The sequence below is a fragment of the Lagopus leucura genome, unplaced genomic scaffold (assembly GCF_019238085.1).
Source record: "Lagopus leucura isolate 7727_CA_CO unplaced genomic scaffold, USGS_WTPT01 Super-Scaffold_739, whole genome shotgun sequence".
Lineage (NCBI taxonomy): Eukaryota > Metazoa > Chordata > Aves > Galliformes > Phasianidae > Lagopus > Lagopus leucura.
In genome coordinates this window covers 15,103,844-15,127,221 of record NW_024962255.1, presented here as the reverse complement: position 1 = coordinate 15,127,221, position 23,378 = coordinate 15,103,844, and the positions used below count along the sequence as shown (strand labels likewise).

The 23,378-nt window shown below is 41.5% G+C and overlaps 1 protein-coding gene across 2 annotated transcripts in view; it reads right to left on the bottom strand.

The window, feature by feature from the left end:
• Positions 1 to 23,378, bottom strand: part of NDST2 (N-deacetylase and N-sulfotransferase 2) — a 104,443-nt gene that overhangs the window by 74,859 nt on the left and 6,206 nt on the right. For both annotated transcript variants that reach the window (XM_042862831.1, XM_042862834.1), the window contains exon 2: positions 4,461 to 4,534. The gene's annotated coding sequence lies outside the window, so the exon portion shown is untranslated. The remainder of the gene's footprint in view (positions 1 to 4,460; positions 4,535 to 23,378) is intronic.

Below are 23,378 nucleotides of genomic sequence, written 5' to 3'. Positions count from 1 at the left end.
TGTTGGGCTTACTTGCTTTCAGTTAAGAAGCATTTTCTTGTCATGAGAGCATAAAATAAAAACTGGATCATGTTTCCTTTTCCCATTAGCATACATTTTGCATGTAAGCAGCTGCTCCTAATCAATTGAGAGTTAGATATTAACACTTTACATGACGTGAAAATTTATGTCACGGCCCACTTTCAAAAACTATAAAAGCATTCTCCCCACTAGCTCCGTGTCATAGGTCAGAGCACTCTCCATTTGGCCTATCCACAGCATGGCAGCAATGTTATCCCTCCATCCTCCACAGCCTCTTCCTCTGATACTACCAAAAGATTTACATGAAGATCAAATACAGAAGAAAGCGTTACCCAGTAACTACACTTTCAGCTGAGGTTCATTCTTGTCTTTAGAATACTCAGCAGAAAAAATTAAGGTTATCCACCTTTAAAAGGAAGGCTGTCCTTCCCCACTGTTTCTTCCTGTTCCAGTTAGTTCTGTTTCAGCTCATGTCATGGAACTGTACCTAAAACAATGGAGGAAAAGATTAACAGCAAATATGTGGAGGCTGAGGCCAGGCTTCCCAGTGGAAGGTCACCTATTCAGAAATGTCCCACCACCACTGACAGATATCCCCCATTTATCATTCTCATGTTCAAATACACTTCAAGGCCAACTCCGTTTCTTCCAGTTTTGTATGCTAGAAAGGGAATATGCCTACATGTTAAGGGCTCTTCTTGCTCTCACTTTTCTTAAGTTTAACAACCACTCCAAAGTTTCTGCAAGGGTAGAACTGAAATTTCCAGAGTAGAAATGACAGTTAGTTGATATTATCAGCAGTACTATTCTCTACTGAGGTATGAAGCTGCAATCACAAGAGAAATGCAGTGTTACATGATGAGCCCAGTTCACTAGAGATGAAGTACAGACCTAGAGTTACCTGCAAGCATGATTTTATGGCAAATAAACAACACAATTTGAGAAAAAAATACCACAACTGAAGATGTATTCATTTTGCACAAAGGGCTGCAGTACAACCCAAAACCAAGAATTTCTTGCATATTAACCAGAGTTTTAGAAATCAACCATAAATACACTTTTTTTTTTTTCCTTTTTGAAGTAAAACACAAACTGAATGGGGGATTGATCAGCAAGTCTAGATATTCATCTGCGTGCACTACTTCTTTGATTGTAAAATAGGGGCTTCAAATGCAGCTGCATCTATTTTACTGTTCATTTCTTCATCTATCTTTGAAGGGAAGGCAGCAGATCAGTCTCTGATTACATATAAAGTATCTAAGACAAATCAGTAGTCCTAACTGGTGAAAATATATATACAATATTTTGGAAAATAGAGGCCTTTTGGCCTCTAAAAACAGCACTGAGATTCCATTTGCCCTCATCTATTAAACAGCATATACTTATATGCTGGATCATAACTTCTGCAAAGGCAGAGAGCAGCTACTCCACAGCTGAAAGTTGATCAGAAAAATGTTATCTTTAGATGAAACATGCAAAACATTTTAATGCAGGTGTCAGCTTTAGCAAAACATCAGCACTTCCAGCATTCGTTTACACACACTTTATTTAAAAACAATTATTCAATAAGATCTTTTTCTTGAAAAAGCTGTAAACAAGTAGTTGGAGACCAAAATAGTATGGAATGTGTCACATCTCTCCTGTCTCCCTGGGATATAGGTTAAAGCCAGCACCTCACACAAGACTACTAAAATGTATCTCCAAACTAGTAAACAAACCCACAGTATGGAAATCTGCAATATGACCTTATAACAGCTCATTCTGAATTAATTTTAGAGTCAAAAGATGCAAAGAGGTGAAGAAAAAAAAATCAGTCTCATACAGTCTTCTGAATGCCTCTATTGTCTCTTTCGTCACACTAAAGTTCGCTCTGTTGTTGTTTTCATCTTTCCTTTCAAAATAGCCTCCTGCAGTTCTAAGCTAAAGATCTTCTTGGAGCTTCTATGCGACAGCTGTAGTATCTTAGCCATCTGTTTAATTTATATTTGCTAATGCAGCTCCTGCTGTTTTCAACTGACAGCTTTCTTCTCTCTTATTACCCCCACACGGGAATCATTGAACTTGCCAAAGTTTTCCTGTAGTCTTACATGTCAAATCAAGTCCGGTGACAAAAGGTGATGAATGAGGCTCCTACGCACCTCCCTTTCATTTTATTAAAAACATGAAAATTTCAAAAGAGGTTTTATATTAGTTCTTCAAAGAAAAATTATAAAGAAAAAGAAAGGAACGGGCACAGAAACGAAGAGGGAGATAGTAAAGAGAAATCATACCCCCTTCCAGTCAACATAGTAATTCTGTGGGAAGGTTGAGGCCGGAGGATCTCCAAGATACCATCTGAAGCAGAATATTCCTTACCCACTCACTAAAGCCACAATTCAACCCCTTCAGTCATGTATACGCACCTACCAAGCTAATGGCTTGGCTGACAACTGACTTCCCCTCACTTGCAACCAACGAAGAATCATAGAACATTCTGAGATGAAAGGGACCCACAAGGATCATCAAGTCCAACTCCTGACTTCAGCACTCTGCAGGTGAAAAGAATTCACAAGTCAAGGGGAAGTGATGGAGAGCCAAAGCCCACATGTTGCAATGCCAGTAGTTACTGCCATCCTATAAAACCTTCTGCAGAAATGTGTGGGGGCTGCACCCTGTTCTTATTAAGAGACACTGGATAAAGACACAAATCATCTCCTGAAACAGTAAACAGCCTTATACAGTAAGCACAGATGCTACTGTCCCTGCAACTCCTCTAGAGCATGGTAACAGGAAGATTAAGGAGTCTATCCATGCTGAAAAGTGACATCAGGTTTAACTCAAAACTTCAAAATTTAACGTAGATAATCCTGTTCTGCTAAAAATCACATTAGCTGAATAATGGTGAACTCTGCAATGCCTATCGCTAATGATGGAACACCACACTCAGTGATGACTAACCCCAATCCAGAAACAGGTAGACACATCAAACACAAAGAGCTGCACAAAAAGCCAACCCTGAAGTGTGAGCGCTCACTGCTTCTAAATTTCCCCTTTTGAAGCAAACTGATTAACTGGTGAGGTACACAGAAACATGAAATGGGCACATCCCAAAGGCCTGGAAGACGTATGCTTTCTCATACCAGACAAGGTCCATCACAGCAGCTGATAAGAAGCTTGCAGGGAATACATGGAAGACATCAAGTCATAATCTCTTGTTACCACCCCTGTTCCCAGAAGATGATGAGAAATTAAATCGATTGTTCTAACATGACACTCCAGGAGCTGACTCCAACAATCATGAAGAATGCTTTAACTCTTTCACTGTGCTAAGACTTTCTGTTTTAGTTGTCTTCATCTACTCTAAGCTAGCTAGACTACATAGGGGAACAGAAGAAGAGAGAAGTCAGATTAGGAAGGAAAGAATTAAGACATCTGGAGAACGAAGAAACAAACATGCCAGAAGTTTTTCTATTCTGGCGATATGTTGCGAATTTTCATTCCAAAATTCAATCTTTCAATGATGTGCATGACTTAGTGTTTTGTTTCACAACAGCCTCAGAATCATTCCCACATGCCTTGAATAGAGCAGGACTTTATCCAGCATTACAGATCTACTACTCTGTAATTTAAGAAAGGCCTGGGTAAGTACATGATGCACTCATGCTTGGGAAGAATACAAATATCAGTGCAACAAATGGGAAGGAATTTGTGATAGTTCCCTATCTTGTGCAGAGTCACCCCACAAAAGTTTGAAGAATAAAGTAACTTGAAACTTTTTCTTTTGAAAGTACAGGAAGCTACTGCCAAAAATAACTACTGGTGCACTCTGGAGAAGCTTACTGCTTCATTTTTGTACCCTTACTTCTTGAAAAACTGTGTACAAAAGAAAAGCATATTGTACCAAACAGAAAGGCTAAAAAGGCTAAAATCTAAAACAACCTACGGCCTAATATACTAACAGCTACACCACACATGAAGTTGTTACAGTCATTCCTACGCAGGAGATCTTGTCCAAGACCTAGACAAGTTGACTTTAATTTTCTCTCTGTATATCAGTCTTGCCATCTATATATGGAAGTAAAGTCTGATGCACTTCAGTACTATCATACAGCACTACAGATACACAGCACAGATTCTATGATTTATGATACAGTGACAATACGAAGAAAAAAAAAAAATCACCTCACAGATAACACAGACCTGAAAACATGAAGAGTCACTACTCAGCATCTGTTGATTACTTGTACTTTATAGCATTCCATAAACAGCAATCAAGAAAGCAGAAAGGCAATACTCTACAATAATGTAGAAACAGATTAATGTCCTAAGTCACAGAAAAGTATTCTTAGGACTTTTGTAAACATACTGAACAAACAATTCACAACGTAGGAATTCTGTCCCACTATCTGCCTACCATGCTACTCAGGCCAAAATTAATTTTGACACCAATTCTCCCTTACCTCAACATGCGTATGCAACAGTCTAAGAAGAGCTGTGTTATATCAGATGCAGACTGAGTGAAAGCACCGCCAACCTGGGGAGAGAGAAGAAACATCATGTAAATATGAGTACCTGACAGTGTATGGCAGCAGCATCTTCTGAACGTTCTCTGGCCATGGTATCTGATCCACTTCAATATCTACATTACTGCAGTTTCCAGTTCAGGAAATTACAGCGAAGCAGATCTGATTCTGGTGCTTTGACTTTAATTCACTTTTGCATGCTTGCTAGATCCCCAGAGGATGCAAAAAAGCATTTGTGACTCTTTGGGCCAGAGGAATAACTTAATCGACCAGAAATTATCCAAAACTACAAACATAAAAATTGAGGAACTGTAGGTTAGGCAAAATATCCTACTTATTTTTCAGCCAGATTTTTTCGTTTTCCTTCTTCTTTCTGTGTTAACCACTACTTCCACTATCCTTTGTCCACAAGCTCCAGAAGAGAAAAGAACCTCTGCCGTGTGCCACTGCTCAGCCTGGTGCACCACACTGTCCCGCTAAACAGAGAGGATGAGGTGAGAACTGAGAAGACTACGCACTTCCAAATGAAAGCAGAACAGCAGTGAGCAGCAAGATGCTCTCCAAGGTGACCAGAAGGTGCCTTGCCCAGTGCGAAACTTTTAAAAACCTGGCGTAGCAATTTTTTCAAAACCAGATATGGAAAACAAAAACTTCAGAGGAAGAAGGCACCGGATTTTACAACCATCAAGAAGAGTTAATTTCCTCTCTGTCAGCTACTACTGCCCAAGGATAGAACAATACTTTTCTACCCATTAGCAGCAAACACAAGAAAATATCTGCACTGCTTCCTGTGGAGGTTATGTTATGGTAAGTACTGTCTCCATACACATCTCCCTTTGGACATCTTTCCACAATTTGACAACAAAAGCTTATCATAACCTGTGTGGTAGGAAAATCTGACATTGCTTTGTTTTTCACAAAATACATCTGTTATCCAATGTAGGCCTGTAGATGATTTTTTTCTTTTTTTTTTTTTCTTTTTTTTTTTTTTTTTTTTTTTTTTTTGCATTATTCAAGTGTAGAAGAATTCTGTGGCAGAGCTGAGGATGACCTGTCCTCTCAATCTTTGCAATAAATATTCTGAGCGCTGAACATCTCATGAGAAAACATCTGAACTACACACTTTATTCTTAGTCTGGTCAAACACCACTTGATACATCCTTCAGCCAAGCATTAACAAAGTCAGCTCTCCACTACACAATGGGGAACAGGAGTATCCACATGATTAAAAGACCCTGACCTCAAAATGCCAGTTAGGCACAGCCTACAGCTTGTTATCTGTGCGCTGCACTTTGCAGTGCTCAGGGTCTGGGAGGTCAATCACCTGGAGTACAGAGCCCCATATGAAAACCCAGCTAACAAACCTCTCAAAGCAGAAAGGGTCACAGACATGTAATATGTTACTCTTTCATCAGTTTTCCCTCCTAGAACTGCTGTAACCATCAGCCCTGCTGCACAGAGTCTTGTAGAGCCAGAGCTGCAGCCCAGACGTGCAAGTTGTGGACTCCAGCTGCCTCCTGTGCATCTAGCTCCTCCAAAACTGCTTCGCCACAGCCCATACGCTGCACAACACAGAGACGTCACTCGTAGCTGTGAATAAAGCTGGCAGGGTTTCAGCAGGTCAGTTTATGGCCTGGGGTCTGAGCCATGCATGAACACATACCCTGCTTCCAGGTCTGAGCCTGGGATTTCTGTATGGATAACTTGCAACCTGAATAATCTACCCAGGGAAAATAAAGCCTTAGCTGTAAAAATTAAATAGAAGAAAGGCCAATTTTAGTGCCCACGGTTATTCATAGATCAAAAATTCATTCATCATGCTTACAAATGCAATGCATAATGTTACTCATACACTGTTTGAAATCCTTTTCTCTCAAGTTCTGCCTGTGTGCACTCTTCACTTCCTGGTAACCTAAAGGATTCCCCAAGTGCCACTTCAGTTAAGAGCACACAGATGATAGCCTCCAGGAAATCAGACCTGATTCTCCAGGCTCTCCAACATAGGCAAGCAATTATATACTTAGTTAAGCACAACTGCCCATATATACACAGCATTTCAAAACCAGAGAATTAATACCTCAATACCACCCTGAACTCAGAACTCCCATAATTAGGTCATAGTCTTCCCTCAAAAGGCAATGCTAGTTCATTTTTAGAATAGAGGCAACAGTTTTCAACAAATTCCAAAGATTTTAAAGGTTTTACCTGTCAGAAAACCAAGTTTTGTTGCCCATCTGCACTTTTGGTGCCTAAATTAAAAATAAAAAGGCAAGTACAGCTGTTCACAGCTGATAAGGCATCCTGCTACCAGCATCTATTTATATCCATGATCCAGAGTAACAAACTAATGTACTCTAAAAACCTAAAATAACTGTTAGATAAAATATGGAAATGGGAAGATGGGACTAGAAGCCATCTTCTCTACTGGATAAATCCCTTCCCTGTAAGCCAAGAAAGAGCAAGTTTGGTGAAGCTCATAGAAGAACTACACTCCTCTTCCTGAAGACAACTGCCAAAGCAGAGGCTCTCAAAATCAATTTCCAAGTTAGTGCATCAAGACAGTACACTCCTGATGACATCCTGTTGGTTCTCATCTGAGAGTGGGGTGAGCACCTCTGCCAAACCAGCTAATGCCTTTTGCCTAAGGTCACTGATGTGCTGCTCTATGCACAGGCTCTGTGCTGCGCAGGAGTGGAGGCACGGCAGGATGATGTACATAACAGAATGACATACAGGAGCACAGTGTTAGCATTTGGGATTAATCTGATTTGTGGGGTTGTAAAGCACAGGTGGAAACACAAGCTTAAGGTTCCAGGAAGGAGCTCTGCAATAATAACAAATAGGTCCTGTGGTGTTAGGGTCATGGAGAGCACATACAAGAGAATGAAATAGAGAGGATAGAAAAAAGCCCACGTTAGCTTGGCCCAGAGCTGGTGTTATTCCTGAAGCTGAAACCCAGCCCAATTGAGTCTGAAAACCCCAGTGTAAGAGGGCATCACAACTCAGATATATGTATGCAGTTATTAGGCCAAACCGAGATACTGCTTATAGGACTGCAGCTTGTCCTGCATGTATCTGTAAAACAGTACTGCTCAGTGCTCAGTCTGGTATCCCAGAGAGTGCTCCAGAGAAGAGTTAACAGCTGCAGGGTACAGTTTCACAGGAGCATAAGCCTGTCTTGATGGCTACCAGAATAAAAGGTCGGCCCAGATCCCTAGCTATTCACAGCACACTGATCCAAATAACTAATTCACCAAAAAATTATTATCAGTCAGCCAGATTCATGAGTTGATTGAATGCACCCTACAGCTGCCTAATTTCAGAAACTGAAGCAAGACAGAAATGCCAGAACTGTGGGAGACGAGAGCAACACTGACCTTTCCAGAAGCATGGTCTGAGATCACCTTTCACAAAATAGCACCTTACTGTACATACAATAGGGGAAGGCAGGGGATATTCAGGCTGCCTAGAGAACATCCTAGACCATCAGACCATGTTTTCTCCAGGCTACTGAATTTTGGGGGGAATATTCTGGTCATGGATGTGCATTTTATCAGCTCTGTGCTCTCCTGTTTCTTCTACAGTGCTCCACTGCTGAGAAAAATGCTTTAAGTTTTACATAAAATAGAAGAAAATAACCCTTTCAGTTCTCTCTCCCCCTACTTTTATCCTTTTTGCTCTTCTGACAAATCCAGTCACAGCAAAAGTGCAGCATCCCAGTTAGGGAAAAAGCAATATACCACCAACAAACAATAATCAGGTTGGGCAGACCACCGCTCTGGATCATGACTAAAAGAGAGGATTTCATGGTGACAAAACTGAAACAGACAGCAGCTGGTTTAGAGGCACACACAACACAACTCCTCTGATGACAAAGGGCCTCCCTCATGCTCTACCCTAATTTGACTCCATCACTCACTAGCCTGCTGTTCCATGTTGTCATGGTTCTATGTTTTTGTTTTTGTTTTGTTTTTGGATTTCAGTATTCCACATCAAAACATCATGTAGTGTACGGGGCATTAAAGTGTCACTGCCCCAGTTCCAAGTACCTATCCCTGTACATTACAGCAGTCACGGGATCTGGCCCTTCCGGGTGGGGGGGCGCTCTCTTGCTGCCTGGCAGTGGGTGCTGGAGGGTGCTTTCCTGGCCGTTCCAAGCTTTTCAGGTTTGAATCGGTCCCGGGAACTCTCTCTCTCTCATCTTGTCTGATTTATTAATCTCAATTGCAATTAAATTGTATCTATTGTGTTATCTTGTATTCCAATATTATAGTAAAATAAGTTTTCCTCCATAGATTGTTGCCGCTGCTCTTTTCTTCCCTTCCTTCCTTCCCATTTTTTGTGGGACTGGGTTGGGGGGTGAGGGCAGAGGCCTGTTGCCCCTGTCACGGACATAGATTGTTCTGGTCAACTCCGTGACACATGTCTTCGTGGTAAACTGACATCAAACATCTACTCAGAAATCCAGGATTAGAGGAAAAGTATATACATACAAGAGATTAATCTCATTCTTGTCATGCTTCCTGTGTTATATTTTGTTTCAGTTTTTCATTTTGATTTTGTGATCCAAATTTGGGTTATGGCAAGATGACAGCAATTTCAGTTGTCAAGTATAATGCAAAAAGAACAAAATAAAATTTCTCATCTCTGAGAATCCAATGCTTTACATCTACAGAAAATGCAAATATCAATATTATGTGCATAATGCTTAGCCACTAAAAATTAGGCAGAAAATAGATCCCCAACATTGATCAAAGTGATTTTAAGCATAAAGTATGAAACAGAGGGACTGAGACAAAGATTATACACAAAAGCAAACAGAGACTGCCATGTTTTTCCAGTCAAACCCTCGCAAGTGTTTACCAATTATTCCAATCCCCCCATCCCAGAGGAGCAGTGCTACTGCAAACCCGAGCCTTTAACTAGCAGTCACACAGTTTATAGAGCAGCAGCTCTGCCAGGTGAGGGAAATGATCTCTTGCTGTGCTGACCTAGCACAGAAACATGTTTCGTCTCAGCTGGAAATTGTTATTACACAACCAGTGCTCTCAATACACCAGAAAAATAGCTTAGATACCCGGCATCATAGATCTTAATATTCCCACTATGGATAGGGCCATCGAAATTCCCACTGCCTCTCATTCCTCATGCACTTAATATGTTGATTTAATTAAATGCCTGTAATTCAGTTTACATTTTACAGGAGGCAAAAGGTAGAGAGATTCTAGTAAATGACACTTGAGATAAGAGAGCGAGCGAGTGGAGAGCTCATTCTTTGCATACAGGCCAGCCTGTAATACAAGGCTTAAAAATCCACTTGACTAGAGCAGGTAGGAAGATAGAAAGTCATTTGACAGTGTTGAAGTATATACACAAGTGAAGAGTCATCTTCCCAACAATGTGGGCAGACACCCCTCTCCGCTCAGGGTTTTTTCCCAGCTGCAGCCAACAAAGCCGTGTCCTTTCTCACTGGCTCGGCACCGAGCAGCAGTGGATAGGAGTGAAACCGAAGCAAATGAGGTCAGTCCTGCATTGCACTCGCTGGGAAAGCCTGAAGCAGAAAGCCAGGCACTGATTAACTGAGGACAAGGGGAAGTAGAACATGCAGCAAACAGGAGGAGGTCTGGAGCAGGACCTCCCTCCAGCTGCCTGCACGTACAGAGCGGCCAAAAGCTTCAGGGTGAGACAAGAGAAGGACGAGAACTGGCTACTGTCTAGATGGGAGAGGAGGAGGGAAAGCTGATGGCAGCGGAAGCACGGCTGAGAATGACTGCAGGGAAAAACCAGCACATTTAGGGCAGAGGTAAGCAGCAGAAGGAAAGAAGAGACAGACCAAAGTCCCAGATAATGCTGGCAAAATTCAGAAAAATTATTAAATACGCTCATTTCCAGTAAGGGATAACTGGAGTGAAACAGGAATATACTGTGAAAACAGGGATAACAAATAATAAACAACTGAAGAACAGTCAAATCATCCAGCAAATTTTCCTAGGCTTAGTGCAACAATTCCTTTGTTCAGTATTTTCCTGCAGAATTACTAAGTCCTCTGCACACTCAGGCAGTCGTTGTCACAGACATTATATTGTTAGATAATAAGGAAGCTAGAAAAATACATTGGATAAATTTACTTTATTTCTGTTCAAACTAGCTGTAGCATTAATTGAGACGTTATTTAAACACATTAAACAAGAAGTTAGCTAGCAATCTGTTAGAGGGGCTTAATTAGAAATATGGAATGATTCCTTTCCTGGGACGCTGAGCAGGCATGTCAGTAAGACGCTCCTCAGCCTCCCTGTTGATGGATGCAGCATCACGATCTGCCACTGTTCCTCATACTGCCATTTTTGTTTGTCCAAAAATATCATTTATGTGCAACAATAATTCCTAGAGTCAAAGATCCCAGGCATGTGGACACAAAGGGCTGCCTATATCCCTCGCTATGACACACTCCTCAGGATCTGTGACACTGTGTTGTAGAGAGACTGTGAAAGCCCCAACAAATTCAGTGATGGGAACTTACTGAGTCCCATGAAAGGGAACAACACTGTCACTCTGGAATCCATTTGTTTTATTGCATTTTCAAATCCAACTTAATTCTGAGGCTTAAGGAGGACAGTTCAGGAAGACCACAGATTTGAAAAGCTGGGTTTTGAATAAGTAGCTGCAGTCGATGTGAAGTCACATAATATCTGGATGCTTTGCTTTTAGTGTTTGCATTTTGTACATTATAAAGGACTGGTCTCAAGTGTTTTGAGCTACTGCAGAATTAAGGACAAGTGAATTCAAGAAAGAAAGAGTGGCTAAGAGAACTAAACTCCATAATCCAAACTTAAGGCAAAGGGCAAAATGTTCAGGATTTCCATAGCTGCACAACTTAGGGTATTTTGCCTCTGGAAAAATGGAGACAACAGTACAGGAACACAGGGCATCAGCAGGAGTCACCCTTTGGGCAGCATAAGTGCCAGGAAGGACCACTGCATTGTAACAGCCACCACCTCAGCACCGATTACTGAAGTCAGGAGGTGTCCCTAGGTAAGACTACAGAAGTGTCCTTTGGTGGTTAATAGTAACCACAGTATATTCATGAAAATCTTGGAACCTATAACGCATTTGACTGACATTTACAGAGGAAAAGTTACCAAACTGCTACTTTGCAACTCTGAATCTAAAATGAGTGAGACATAAACATTTTTTTTCCAAGAATAATTTAACTGAAGGCCAGATGGAATGAAGCAGGGAAGCTACCAGAAGCATCCTAATAATAAAATTTCCTGTTATTTTTGTTGCTGTTAAGTCAAGTCAGTTCTCATCGGGGAAAAGAAAATAAACAAAAAAGAAAAGGTCAATCTTGGAAGGGGAGAAAGAAGAGGCATTTCAGAGGACAAACGGAATCTCTGTACATTCCTGCTGAAAAAATGGAAGATTTTTTTTAAAAGCTGAAATCTGTCAGAAATATCTGGAAATTTTTTTTACAATCTCTACAGTTATTAACATAACAATCTTCACAAACAGAGTGAAAGAGAAAGGTTGGGGATTTCATCTCGCACAAATTCATAAACAGAAAGGCGTATATTTTTTGTATAGAGAAGGCAGTATCTACATTTTAAAAACCCCACAAGTTAGCAGAATAAAATGCCATGCACACCCCACCCTTGATGCCTATGCCGCCTCAGCTCCCTCAAAATCGCCACAGTAAAACAGCTGCTCACCCTTTCCCCCACCCCTTATGAATGGCAATATGATGCTGAGTGCCTATTAGGAAGCTAATCCCAAACCACAGTATCATTCTGTGTCCCAAAGGACTACCCCCTTTTCTTCCCTGCATCGCTCTCAATTCCATCTGACATGAGTGACATATTTGATGGTGAAAAGAAGCTGCTTAACAGTATAATTTTTGAAAATCTTTTTTTTTTTTCTTTCCAGTAGCACAGCCATATGGTTTCAAACCAGAAACCAAAGTCCTGTGTATTCTCACATAGGACTACAAACAACATAGATCCAGGGCCCATTATGAACTCATCCAGCTCGAGAATCCCTAATGAGCTTTGTGGCAAAAATCATACTACGATTGTCACAATAAAGTAACCAAAGAACAATATGGTATATTCATACCTATTTCGTTTACACTGTGTTTATTTGTATTTCATGCATATTCACATACACATGTGCCTCTCTGATACAGCACTGGCAAAATTCCCTTTTAATACACCAGTGGCCAAGCTGCTAACCTATGAGCATTTTGGAAGTGGCTCACACAACAGGAAAAACAACCTCGCTGCAGGAGAGCTCCAGCAGGGAGACAACAATCCAACAACAAACAGGACATAAAGCATCAAACAGAAAGTGAACTCTTGCAAAGCTCAGACAGATGCAAAAGCTGCCAGTGGTACCATGGGAAGATGTATTTGTTTAGCAAGCTCAGGAACATACAGATGCTATTCATACTTTGGTACAGAAATACTTATCAGTGCGGTACTTGGAAGAGATGCACTGAGAGTTCAAATGATCTGTCAGGCACAGCACAGCTTTTCAAAAGCACACAGAGCAATTCTCTACGTGTAACCCCTACGTTCGAAGCCCATCCCTGATCACCAGCAGGGATTCCTGCCCTGTTTGCTCCTGACAGAGCAGCTTTTTGTTGAAAGGTCACAAAAATATTCTCCCTCTCCCAAAACCAGTGTATGTTCATGGAACGCTTACAGTTGGAAAAATGTTTGAATTTCATTCTAACCACTACTTCCAGAAGTGATACGTACACACAAACCAAACAACAGCAGGCAGACACTTCCCCCAAACTCTTATTAGGTGTCATCAGGCAAAACAACTATTCCTGTACACAAGACGGGCTTCAGCCTTTCACCAGAAGCCAGAACTCTCCCAATCCCTTCCTAAGCCATCATCACCTTGCAATAGAAGAAATAAATCACAACAAAAGAAGTATTTTTGGTGCAATTTTACAGAGCTATCGTTTTGATTTTTCTGCTTTACAGCTCCGTTTCGTGCACTTCAGCAGTAACCTCAACATCCCATTCAAACCCTGGGCCTGTTAAATCCACAACTCCATGTATTTGTTATTAAAAGCACCCCATTTAGAATGCTGTTTTGAGCAGTAGCAAGAGCCGCGTTTGAATTTTCTTTCCCTGGGAGCTCTGGGGAAGCAGGAGCACGCACTCAAGTGAGCATTCATGCCTCAGCCAGCTTGAGGACAAGGCTCTGCACCAAAGTCCTTAAGACCTTCTCACAGCTGCTGATTTCATCCAAGGAACTGAAAGAGCATCGCAGCAGGACACTGCCAGCCTCCTTTTCAGTCCTCTCTCCCAGGCTGCCAGTCTCTGGCAAGTGAAATGTCAAGAACCAGGCAGGGGCGGTGTTTGGAGAAGGAGGGATAAGATTCTCACCATCCATCAACCTCAAAACCTATTCAGCCGACAACTTGAATGGGACCGGCATTTCATTCTCCATGGCAACACGGGATGGAAGGAGCTTGGAAAGGGAGAGTGAGAGGACAGACACGGGGAAAAACTGCAGAAGAAGTAGGAAAAGCTGAAAACTTTGCAACCCTTCTTTGCTGTGCAAGTTGCACATAGGAGGGGGAAAAGTCCTCTCCTTGCTGCATACCCCCAGACAATCTGTCCTGCAGTCGGAGCAAGGTGCCCCTTCTCTGAGCAGTGCGATGAGGAGGAGGAGGAAATCCTTTCTTCTACACAAAGACAAATGCATCCCGAATGGTGGGAATTAGGGAAAGTGGCAGATTTGGGGTGAGTGCCCTACAGTGAAGAGAACTGTCTGAATGGGAAGAGATGCTGCTGCTCCCTGGGCAGTGCTTTAATTCTGCAGATGGGAGCACCAGCACCGGCTCACTCTGTGCCAGCACCAACCACCGACTGGAGCGGAGAATTAACATCACCCCTCTGCATGCTTCGCGTCTCGTCTGGAAGCAAATGCTTGACTGTTGCTTCTATTGAGCTCAATCACCCAGGGGCACAGACTCACAGGCTATTTCTTCCTTTCCAAAGCACACCAAAATGAAACACAGAAACAGCTAGGCTTAAAATCTAGGCAGAACCTTTACTGAGATTACAGGAGCTCTGGGTAATTCAGCTCTTATTAATGTTGCAGGCCTGGCCACCTTCTGAACTTTTTTCCTGCTATTTTACATTCATAACTTGAGCTGTCACAGCCAGAATGTGCACAACAGGGAAATTACATTTGGATTCATGCACGTTTGTGTTCCAAGCCGGCCCCATGCAGCTACTGAAAGAGTCTCTGGCTAAAGCACTTATGCAAGATAACCAAACAAAGGGCTGAAAAGCTCTGCAAATCCTGGCTGCTGCCATCTTACTTCTTTCTCAATTCTTTATACAGATTCTTTCCCAAAGGACACATTCAAACCTCCCTCCCCCACCCAAACCCACCGCCTCTCAATCCCATGTTTGTTCTCTCCTTGGTAGTGCACATGGGACAGACCGTTGTGCGGTACATAAGGTAACAGCTTTATCGATATGGTTGGCTCTGTATTAAAGATGATATACAGAGCAGTTTTGAATTCTCTCATCAGTTACCTTGTGCTAGCAAATAAGTTAAAAAACAATCACATTTTTTTCAACCACCATTTTTGCTTCCATTGTTCCTATTTCAGTTTTGGAGACGCAGCTTTCCATTTCTTATAGAAGTCCTTATTTACCACTCATGACATTGCTGCTACCCATATGGCATGTTAATACACAGCTCCAGCCACTGAACTTCAGCCTTTATCCATGAGCCATTTCAAAGCTGAGTGAATACATTCTAAGAGTCAGAATCTTGTTGAAAACAAGCAGCAACCTCTGAGGGAATGATCCTAGACACTTCTGCTGCCACTTTCTATTGCTCTCCAATGCCAAGAGCTCCTTCACCTTAGGTAGAAGAGGGCAAATCTGCCTTCTGAAATGCATGCGAGGTGCATGGCCTAGAAGCAGTATCCTTCTTTCCTCAGGGATATAACAAGAAAAAGAGAAATGAGCCTGTTCCATTCTCTCTATGCAGCCAAAGCCAACTAAACTGGGAGTGACACACAACAGTTGGAAGTTGTCAGCCTCCTCCCAGTCTAAACAGGCAAAAAATGTAGCAAAATGCATCCACACAGATGAATTCAGCTCTTTTCACTTGCTTCTGAAGATATTTCAGAATCCCAACAAGGCATTTACACCCTCGTTTTAAAATATTCACCCACATCAGTTAAGATGAGGATATTTAAAACAAAAACTTACTGGTTTTGTTTCATAAAGCAATCTCCAAATACTTTGTTATTTTGCTTTGGTTATAGGAGCACAAAAGGAAAAAACAGCATTTTTGCCACTTGTCACAAAGCAGGATCATCTCCTCAGCACTTGCTGTTCGCTCAGCTTCACCTTGATCCTCTTCAAGGTTTGAAAGTGTTATTGTTTACCTGCAGCACAGGGAAGGGATTTTCTTTCTCTCTGAAGTTGACTCCAACATACTTCAAAGACTTGCCGTCCACTAGTATCGCTCACTTGTCCTGTTGTGATTCAAACACTACACCAATGGAAAAGGAGTGCTCTCCCAGATCCATTCCATCAGTGTAGTTTAGGCAAAGGGAAGGATGCTAACCACAGTGTTATCAGTACTCAGAAATGTACCAAAAAGCATTCCAAAAGCAGATTTCAAATCAACCATGCTGTCCCATTGTGCAGTTTCCTACAGTCACCAGAAAGGGAGCATAGATATGTCTCACCAAGATCTATGGTTTGGAAATAAATCTGCAATGAGTAGGCTAAAGCTAGCACCACAAGGCACCCTGCAGAGGTACTGAAGTGTGGAGGGAGGCATGCCCACACAGAATCAGGGTCTCACCCAGCTTCCCAAGCAATAGAATAAACTGCACAGTGCAGCCAGCATTCAAAGCGCTGCCCACCACGTGTGTCTGTCACACAAGAATAGAAGCTGGAATCCAGCAATAGCTTCAGGCTGGCTGAGAACGAAGCTGATTTTGGTTCTGGTCGAGTTTGGTGGTCTGCACACAGCTGTCATGTTACAAAAGCCACCATCCTGACTGGCCACAGCATTACAGGGCAGAGAACCAGCAGAGAGCTGCTGGTGGAAGCAGCACAGCAGCCCAGTGCACCTGCTCTGGGAAAAAAACAACAACTGTGAACCCAAAACTCAACTCACTTTTTTCAAGCAGATGTCTGCTCTGAAAAAACACCTTCATGCCCTCCAAGAAAATTAACAACTGAAGTTACCACACCATAACAGTTCTATGATTTACCAACAGAATGTTTTACTGTGGCTATTCACTAAAGTAGCATATTAAAAGGACAAGGTGAACAGTCCTGTTACATTAAGAAACAGAATTAAAACTTTGCAGATGTGATAGATTTTGAGTTACCTTTATCAGCAGAGCACAAACAGAGCCAGAATTTAGTGTCCACATGAAGATTTCTGGAAAGATATTTTAATACAGTGCAGAGATATCCCAGCCCCAGACTGACTCACATGGCATATAAAAACAGTGGGAATCAAATACTCCCCTGCTCCTGTTCATGACCTTGAGGGAAAGCTCATTCAGTCAGATATTCCATACCTACAAACACTCATGGAAAGTGGTACTACACAATAAATTAACACAACAGCAAAAAACACTAGCAAAAAGCCAGAAGAGAGGAGCGACTGGCAAGGCAGCCATGCCTGACACCCACAACTCAGTGCTGACTGTTGAGCTGCTGTGATCCTCGATGCCCTCATTTCATATAAACCAGAACCCTTCAGCCCCAGAATAATGACACATTTATCAAAGTGACAGGGCAAAAGGCTCAAGTTCGGAAATCTCCACCCAGGTCTAACAGCTATCACAATGAATACCACGTGCAGAAAAAGGCAATGCCTCTTGCTTACACACCTCTAAAGACAATTTCTAATCCATGTGAAAAAAAAAGAATATATAAATATACACTAATTTAGATTTATGAGCACCATGAAATAAAACTCAGATTTTGCCCGGTTGAAAATGCAGATGTGAAAAAGAACAAGTAGGAAAGACAGATATTCAATTATAAAGAGGCAGAAGACAAAACAGTAGAAACAGCTGGTCATGAATCTTTCAAAGCATATATTAGAAAAGCTTCTCAGAATTAAAAAAAAAAAAAAAGATAAAAAACCCATGGTGAGAAATGCATACAAAAATATTCCAAGAAATCCAGAGCTCAAAAATTCCAAGGACAACATTCTGGAAATCCAACAAACCTTGATTTAAATTGACAAGCATAGGTCAAATATCTCTGAGCTATTCTCAATAAAAGTCATTTCAAGGCAGGAATGAATACAGCCAGAGAGTGCACAAACTGAGTTGACCCAATTACACAACACAGGTCATCAACAGAAAACCACGTTGTACCACCGAATTTCCCATTTCCCACTCATGTTCCACTTCGGACACACAGCCCCAAAAGGAAAGGGATGGACTTCATTCATGCAATTTTATCAGAATCTATTTCTCTAATGGTAGGAGATCATAGAATGGTTTGGGTTGGAAAGGACGTTTCAGATCATCTATCTCCAACCACCCTGCTATTGACAGGGACGCCTCCCTCTAGAACAAGTGTCTTGAAGCCCATCCAGCCTGGCCTTGAATGTCTCCAGGGTGAAGGCACTCACAACCTCACCAGGCCACTTGTTCCAGTGTCACACCAACCACAAGAGTGCCACAAAATGAACCTAAAACAAGGGTTTATTAAAAACGTCTCCAAAAGAGTCAGCATTAGTTTATTAGGCTAAAAGGATAAGGATAAATATCTTCTGAATCTGACAAAATTGAAATTTAAGAAACACTTGAAACTAAATCTTTCTTTTTTCCTTTTTGAGTGTTTTTAAAACTTTTCATAAAATACCCACTTATATTCAATATCATCCATTAAACATTCTTTCCCTAACTTTAGGAAAAAAAGAGCAAATACAATCATACGAAATGTTTCACAGGAGTAATACAGAAAATCACAACCAGAGTCCTAACAATTTCTTTGGCTAATGCTATCTGAACCAATAGACACAGAGTCACCTAAATCTGTTATCCAATAGCATGCAATTGCAATGTGCACTAAACACAAATGACCCATGGAGAAGCAAAAGGACTTCTGTGAAGGAAGAGCTTTCAGAAAAGTATTAGCAGCCTTTATGTTTTGATGTCTGAAATCTTGTATCGTCAGTAAAAGTTTTCAATAATACACATCCAAATGTTTCCAAGCAAGTAAATATTCACTCCCTTAAACTGAAAATCAAACGGTATTCTTACAAGGGCACAATCAGATGTTTTCATTGAGTATAAATCAGACAGCTGCCTGCAATTGGAAATGGAGGCCAAAGGTGTGCAAGAAATGCCTTTTTTCCTTGCAGAAGTTTTTCCCTGACTTAAGGGAAGGTTTTACTTCAAGAAATGAATGTAACATTATCCAAATCTACAGGACCTACATCCTTAATGGGTAAATTTACAAGACAGTAGTTGGTGTCTTTATTTTCTTATTTTTTTTTTTTTTTGCTCCCCAGAATTTCCTCTTGGATATCACACATTCTGTCTAAGATTAAAACAGGTACAAAGGTTCTACAAACCAAAGTAAGAACTTCATGGTATCTCTGCAAATAAAGCTATCTTGGTACAAGAAGCAGAGGCATCAATGCAAATGAATCAGCGCTAACTGCTATTACTAACAGTGCAAAAAAGAAAAATGCTATTCCTTGATTTTAAGGGAGGTGAGAAAAGACTGAAAATTGCATGAAGTGAATCTTGCAGAGAAATGAGATAAAAGTTTCAGAGAAACGTGTCTCAATGTGTTTCTGTCTAAATTTCATAATCATACTTAAATACAAGCAATATATGATATATGCTTGGGATTTAATACATTACTTATAGCACAGCACTAAGCTGCACCTTAAAGATCTATACCAGTGTAACCAATGCAAAAAATAATTGGTTTTTTTTCTGGGGGGTTGGCAGACAGATGAATGGAGAGAAGACATCCTAACCAATCTTCTTGTTTCAGTACTAAATCAGAATCTCAACAGCTTAACTATCTACAAATGAACTTCTCTGAAGAAGAAACTGATTTCATTTAATTTTGTACCATTCTACAAATAAGAGGGCAGTATTTAGAGCAGATGGCACAATTTACTTCCCTCTATCTGCTACAAATACCAAATCTCATGATTTCTAAACTGTTTTCTAGTTTTGCACACAATGATTTTGGCTGGTACAGAACAGAAAAAGCAAGCTCAAACAATTCCCAACATGCCAGCTGTGCAAAATGTTGCAGATAAATACAAAAAAAAAAAACAAAAAAAACCCTATAAATTACATATTTTTACTCACCTCCACTCCCAAGATACCAAAATAATGCAAGAACCCACCAAGGTACCAATGCAGATGCGACCTAAGGCACTGACAAATGAATAACTTCTATAACTTTCAAGGCAATGCAAGTTCCCAGCTGCCTGCTTTCTTTCCCCAGCGTAATAAGATGCAACACGAACTCAGTTTACAGTATGATGCCATATTTTGGCTGGAAGGCGTAAGAGATCTGGATTTAACAATGTGTTAAATCAGAGCATAGCACCTGTGCCTTACTTTTGGCCTGCTTGATTTCCCCAGGGGCCAAAGACATGCCTGCCACCTGGAGATGGGCAGCTGCCTGACTCGCTCTTCCCAGCACAGCTACATGGACTTCAAGTCCCAAACCTGACTGTGATGGTGGGGAGGGAAAGCACTTTGAATGCTATCAAGTGCTTCAGTGAAAAGGGATAGTCCCTGAAAGAAAATATTTAACACTGCTTACATGCATCTTTCTCATCATCTCCTCCCGCTTGCCAGAGTTGATATAAGAAACATTACATTATAATTCAGACAACTGTTTCCAGCGGCCACGTTGCAGACAGAAGGATCAACACCTGCTGCAAAGAGACACGGGAGGCTCGGCTCTCCTGCAAAACACTCCACAACACTCCTCTAAGCCGCAGAGAAGGTTCTCATCAAACGTTTGCATTCTCTGAAGCTGTCTTACTGACAAACATGGTAATACGATGTGTAATGAAAGGGGATAAAGCCTTGCTTCCCAGAAAATAAAATCAGACAGCTGATTTTACCGGAGGAAAATAAGGAGGCTGCAGCTCTTGCTAATGGCTTTGTAAGTGTCTAATTTCTAAAGCTAAAAGCTTCCTACACTTAAGTGATGAATTTGGAAAGGAGAAATTAAACAAAGGTGTGTTACACACACTGTCTCACAGGCATGTTAACTTCTGCCTCTTCTCTGAGGGTAATTTGTACATTTCAGCTTTCTGCATTTCACAATTTCATCGTCATTTGGAGCAGCAGTAACGGAGACATGTTGCTGAAAGCACTTCAGATTTTTTAGGCTGACCTTCTGTTTACTGCTTCCCCACACAGATGAACGCCAAAATACCAGATCAATTCTTCTGTCCCACTGCCTTTCTTCTCCAATCTCCAAATGTATTCAACTACTCACAAATACTGTGTGACTGCTTGGAAAAACCTACTATATATATCTCCCTCTCCCCCATCCCCTCCCCCCCAGACCATTCCTCCATAAAACAGTTAATCTTGAAACGACAATGCTGTCACCTTCCTTTTGCAAGTTTCTGCCATTGCTGTCACTATGGAAACAATCAGAACTTCAAATACGTTAGCAAGCATGATTTCTAAAATATGAAAGCGCCAAAGGTAAAGATTTTACATAAAAAACAATCAAGACAAAATTAGCTTGTTAGCATGGAAAGACTGGCTTTAAAGATTTTCAAGTTAATATGAAGTCCTAGGGCGAAACTGCAGTGAGCCTTGGCCAAAGAGAGCTGCCATTGCAGCATCACACATCAAGACACACAGCCAAAGGCTGCAACTACCCGCCAGGACTGCAAGCATCCCTTTTCCATCTGTTTATAACACAAAAATAAAGGCACTAAACAAAAGTAAGCCAGTATATTCTCAAACCATTACATTAATCTGAAAAATTCTATACAACATACAGGAAATGGGATCCGTTTCTTTGAGATTCAAGAATCATTAAAACAAGGAAGGTCCCTGTAGCTTGCACTGCCTATATCTCAATAGCAATCCAGTCATCTTCCTCTCTGTTCATCATCTTCATTCACTTCCACAACAGATGCAAACTCAAAGCCAATTATTCTTAGTCTCCCAACCAAAGAAAGATTTAAAGCAGATCTTAGAGAAACAGTGGCTACAGAGCTTGGTTGGACAGCTATTCTGCTGTGTTGTGGCTTCAGCAATGCAAAAGCAGTAAGAGTGGGCTCACGCAAGCCCTGCATGTGCAGAAGAAGCAGTTTTCCCCCACTCCCAAAGCTCACCACATACTTCACTTTGACATGTTGGCTCAATTATAGCACACGGGAACCTCCAGGGAACAAATACAGCTTTTTGAGACAACTCCCTCCCCACCACACACACATGCTCACTCTGCTTTTTTAGAAACTCATTTCAGTGAATGGTTTGTGTTTCATTTTTCTCTCCCTTCAGTACATTATTGCGATGTACCCCCTCGTGCTGCTGCTCTCCTCACCTGCACTGGCTTAAAAAGTGAGCCACTATTCTACCTCAAATTCAGCTGCTAAAGTTCAAACACAGAATGCAGAAGCAAGAGGGACTCCTCCTTATTCCAGTGCAGAACACTCCAGCTTAAGAAAACAGAGCAAGAAAACAGCTCAAACGCAAAACACGCATTTTTTAAGAAAACATCACAAAATCTAAAGAATACATGTACTCTTATTAATTACATGGCAAATGTTAAGTGCCAGGTGCCACTTCAGGCAGAAGCCTGCCATCTAGTTAGAGCTGGACAGGGAATCCTGGAGACTGCTCGCTGCCCTTAGGACTTGGCTGAAGGACTCTGCACATCCACTGCATTCAGCATCATCCACACACAGCAAACTGCCACGCCCTTATATTTCAATTCTCCCAAGTGGCTTAGTAAAAAAATGCTCTACTGTATTCTTAACATAAAAACGATTCTGTTCTTCTTTGACTGCATAATACCTTACTGACTGCTGGAAATTACTATACAAAGATGCTGAGGGGTCCGGAGGACAAGGTGTGTGGAGAGCAGCTAAGGTCCCTGTGTTTGCTCAGCCCAGAGCGAAGGAACTCCGGGGAGCCCTCATGGCAGCTACAGCTCCTCACAGGGAGTGGAGGGCAGCGCTGAGCGGCATGGAGCTGTGTCAGGGGAGGGCAGCTGGGGGTTACAGAAAGGGTCTGCACCAGAGGGCGGTGGGCATGGAACAGGCTGCACAAGACAGCGAGCACAGCCTGAGTGCTGGAGTTTAGGAAGAATTTGGACACTGCTCTCAGACACAGGGTTTGGATTTTGGATGCTCCTGTCTGGAGCCAGGAATTGGATTTGATGATCCCTTCTAATGTGGCATATTCCACGTTTGGTTTTTATGACAAAAGGAAAGTATACAGTCCTGGTCACCTGAGCAGCAGCTCAAGGTACTGGAAGATGGAGTTATTCCCTTTGTCACTTGAAACATGTTTTCAATTTTCAAAATAGGAGATTATATAGTGTGGCTGAGATTTCCTCTATTAGACCACAGAAGTCAGCTGAGACGAAACCAGAAGAGAATGAAGGATTTAGAATTCTGCAGTATCAATGTGATCAGGAAGAAAAAAAGTTGTAAACTACAGAACTGAGAGGGAACAGAGAACAAAGCGAGCCGAATTAACAGATCTGCAGGAGTCCCCCTTCCACCCAAAAGCATCTTCTACAAACAGTAAGTGAATTATAATGCTTTGTTTCTCTGGTAGTTAATGATCACACGGTTCACAATCTATGGAGACTTCAC